The sequence below is a fragment of the Carlito syrichta genome, unplaced genomic scaffold (genome assembly GCF_000164805.1).
Source record: "Carlito syrichta isolate Samal-C Ts95f unplaced genomic scaffold, Tarsius_syrichta-2.0.1 Scaffold312301, whole genome shotgun sequence".
Classification (NCBI taxonomy): Eukaryota; Metazoa; Chordata; class Mammalia; order Primates; family Tarsiidae; genus Carlito; species Carlito syrichta.
This window is the reverse complement of record NW_007256397.1, coordinates 100338-104968: the sequence shown is the minus strand read 5'-3', so window position 1 is coordinate 104968 and position 4631 is coordinate 100338.

Below are 4631 nucleotides of genomic sequence, written 5' to 3'. Positions count from 1 at the left end.
CCAGAAAAGATAGAAAAGGGAGAAAGTTCGAAACATTTGAAGACGAAAATATATTTGCATCTAGTCAATTTACCTATTTAACAATAAGTAAATGCCACAAAATAGGTGTTAAAACAATACTGTTACTATTATACATTAGGATTTGATGACCAAAATTGAACCAATTCTGTGGTTAACTTTTCACCTTGATTTGGCATTTCCCTATGTCTTTAGTTTAGTGACTTACTTCTTTAAAGATCCCAGGTTAAGGATGGGGGAAGGGAGTGAATATTAATTTTCAGAGAAGCAGCTCATTGCATGGCCATTTTTAAGTAACACCCAAATCCTTATGCAAACACGGATCATGGGTTGAGCTTCAAATGATAAGAATGCTTTCAAAGTAGGATTTCAAGGATTCTAAAGTTAAATAAGAAGTGTTTTGTTTCCAGTGACTAAAAAGCTAGTTATTTTGGATAAAACATAACTGGGATGCAAGGTAGTCAGAACTCTATCTGTACTTTTCAACCCTTGGCGCCTATAAATTAAAAGTAGTCCAGTTAGCCAGGTTGGAATGACCTTCAGATTATCTGTCAAGAGCATTTAGGCCATCTTTCATGTCTAAATCCAGTTTATACAAGTTTCTAAATTCACATACACTTTTTAAAACTTTATAAAATGATAGTAGTAACATACAGAGGGAATTATAGTCCAGAAGTCTAAAAATTGGCAATAACTTTTGATGATCTTTTGTGAGTGTTAAAGTTTACAACTTAAATTACATATATATTACAACTTTAAGCAATACGCCAAATTTGTATAGACAGAATAGATAGTGATGATTCACCTTATCAAAAGATATGCCACTGAATGTCTATAAATAACTAGTTCGTCTATAACAGAATATAGCTTCTTCCTAAAATCATGGATATCTAGTAACTGCTGTCTTTCTTTTTAAAAATAACAAATGCCTCTAGTATCACATTGAGTTTTTGTCTTCCAAAGATGCCAAAACACTGTCACATCTGTTATCTTTTTCCATATTCTTTTATTGGGTTCAGTGGTTTAGCACCTCTTCATAATTTCTTTTGGTAGGGAAACTAAGGGATTAATAGTCTTGTCAGCAATCACAAAACAAGTTTATGACAAAACTGGGCTTACTCTTCATCTCTCCAATTAGGAAATGTGGATTTTTAAAATTTTACTCTGAGTAGCCACATATAATGTAAAAATAAAGAAAAAAAGAAATACAGTCAATAAATTTTTGTTTATGTTGCCCTACATTGTAGCATTTAAACTAAATTGTAGAACCACAGAGTTAATATTTTAGATTCTAAATAAAATTCCATAATAAAATAAAATAGGTTTTAATAGGCATTATATTTATTATTAATTCAAACTGAACACTTTTCTTTTGCCAAATTAGTATGTTTTGCTTGAACTTCAAAGGTCTTTGGGAAATCTTCACTATTAAAAAAGACATAATTGTTTCATAGACTATTAAACTCTAAAAGAGTCTCTAATAGAAGTTTTCTTAAATGTGAAAATCTTAAACACCTCATTATCAAGTAAGAGTTTGCACATCTCAATCAGGTTATGTTTTCCTTTATTAAAGTATTCATGAAATTTTATTAGCCTTAGTCCTTTATCATTGCCTTTTTTTCCTTTTTGAACAATACCACACAGTAGTCTCACTGCAAGAGTTTATTAATACAATATTGTTCCAGAAATGGAACCCCAACAAAATCATAGTAATAAATCAAGCACTACTTGTCTACACAATTGAAATTTATTTCTGGCATATGCCTTTTGGAGCCTGAAAACTATTCCCTCATTTTGTCTTTTTCTAACAGTTTGGTGAGAAAACATAAAAAACAAATATTCAAAATCCCAGATTGCTGGGATACAGGTAATCTAATTCCTAATGTGCACAAGGCAATGTTCAATAAATGTCACTGTCTAACTGACAGTATTAACACTAAAGAGTTACTTCTCTTAGCCCAGGCAGTTGCTTAATTTCTATGAAAAGTATTATTTTTCTTTATCTCAGAATGCTTAGATCAATGTACCATTATTGTTTTAAATATAATATACATTCACTGGGGGGAAAGTCAAGTTTCCTTTAATATATCCAGTTGACATTCCAGCATCTTGTGACTGTGAAATAATTCATCTGGCACTGATATGGTTAGAAAACAGCCCAGTAAAATTTTGGGTCTGATGTTTATAAATGATGAAAAGATCTTGCTGCAGCCGTTTTGTTGTTGCTTTTTTCATCAGTGGAAATGGTTCTTGGTTTTTAAGTGCTTCTTTTCCCTGTGTTGTTCTTTCTAAATGTACTTTCCATGCATTGCTGCAATTTGAAATCTTTGAGGAAAGTACTAGGTGTAGAACAGTCAAGTTGGAGGCTCTAAAAGTAGTAATCAAGGATTCCCACAGCCTCTAGGTATGGTTTCTGTGTACAGGCTTGGAGCCAGATAACTGCATTAAGATTCCCAGTCTTGAGGTTTGGAACTCTGAGGACCTCTCTATTCCAGTGAGTTAGGTTGCCATATTACTTGTGAACAACTCCCCACACACAGAGAATATGTACTTGCACATATATCCTGCTTCCTATCATTTAAATTTATTTAAAGCCTTCTATGCTTTGTGGACCAGTTTATAACTTACATAGCTTTTTTGTAGTTTGGATACAGTTATACCTGTTTTTCTTCTCTACATTGATTTCAAACTTGCAACAATCAGAATTCTTATTTCTTCATACCAGTTTGATGCAATAAATTATCTACATTTTTAAGGGCAAATGTATTAAAGTCGCTAGAGCCTTTAAACTTTTGGAAAATATTACTTTCAAGAGAACGATTGATTTAAACACGCACATACACAAATCCTTAACTATCTAAATGAGATTTTAAAAAATTTTATAAATCATATTTTTTTCACAGATGGCTTTTAACATCTTTAACCTTCTCTTTACCAGAAACTTAACCCACTTCTTCTAAATTATATTTATTTTTACTTTCATTTCATAATAAATCCTTTACATATTCTTTAAGGAGAAATAATCCTACAGGCTACTTTAAGATCTGTCCTTTAAATGTGTGATTTAAGAGTATCATCATAAGGTTATGTGATAATGTAAAGAAACAAGCAAGCATAGGATACTTGTTTTTTCAAAAGCCCGTCCATCAACACCACCCATAGATAACTATTTTAAACAATGTGGTAAATCAATCCAAAATTAAATTAAGCGTTTATAAGTCCATATTGGATTTAATCGGTTGATGAAACTTATTGATGGAAAACTGTCTCTAACAATTACTGAAATTACAGATTTAGAAATGAAACATTCCATTAGCTATCTCTGCCAAAATAGCATAATGTTATACTTTGTTCCTTTACTTTCTCCCACCCCCTTAAGAAACAGGGATATTATTATGTGGTCTTATTTCACATCCTGACCCCAGCCACTTGGGTTTGTAGGACATGGTTTTTATGGAAGTTAAAAGACCTAGCTCTGTAAAGCACTTACAACTAAGAACCAAACAGAAATTCTTTTCAAATTTTAATTCTCCAAACAGCTTTTGGGATAAAAAGTATTTCTACTCTTCAAAGAATAGAGAACTGAGTAGAACCATTTACTGGTTTAAGACATCATTATGTGATTACTAAAACTGCAGAGGATATGAAATCTTGATTTCCAGCAAGACTTGGTAGATTTTACCTAAATGATGATTGCTTTAGTATGTCAAAGTTCAAGAGCCCACCCCCTGTTTTTTAACTGTTTGAAAGAATCGCTTTACCATTTTCTTTGGTCAGAAAGTAGCTACAAGATGAAAAATTTGCCAGTACTTGCATAGCTGCCCTCTGTAGTAGGACAGGAACGAGTGCTCTCTGACTCGTTATAGTTGTTCAAGGCCCAACCCAAACCATATAACACCCTGGCTCCAACTATGAGTTTTAGAATAAACAAAAGGAAGAACTATAACTATTTAACGCAGTGGGTTCTACATTTATGGAGCCCATAAGCTGATTTCATGCTGAAAGTAAAAACAAGCCCAAGAGTTTAAATCAACTCTTCGATCCTGGAATCACAGCAAATTCAGAGAATTTAGGAATATGTTGGTAACCCCTAATCTTTTTATAAACTGGCTTCGTCCTGGGCAAGTAACCATCTCCTGATGCCGTTGTTGGAGTCAGAATTTCTGGCTGAAAGATCATTTTTCTGACTCAATCTGGCTTGCAGTTCTTGGTTAATCATCCCCAATTCTCCCAAGATTTCACTCCTCTGACTATAGTGGTCAACATTTATTTTCAGGACTTTTTAAGTGATTCAGTTCCTCCAGCCGTATCCTTCTTTATCCCATCTAACCCCCCCCCACCCCCATTCCTATCGCCCTCGTTTCACCAAGATTCTGCTAAACATTAGACACAGCACATGACCTCCAGCCTTTCAGTGTCTCGGAACAAACCGATATAAAAACGTCTGATTAGCGCATCTGTAAGCTTCTCTGAGCCTGCGGTTTAAAACTGTCCTAAGCTCTTCAACTCTTACAGAACCTCCAGCGCAAAACTTAAATAAAAAAAAATTTGAAATAAAGAAACCGCTCCCCTATTTTACCCTTTAGCCCCGCCCACCGCCTCCCCCCTCCAGC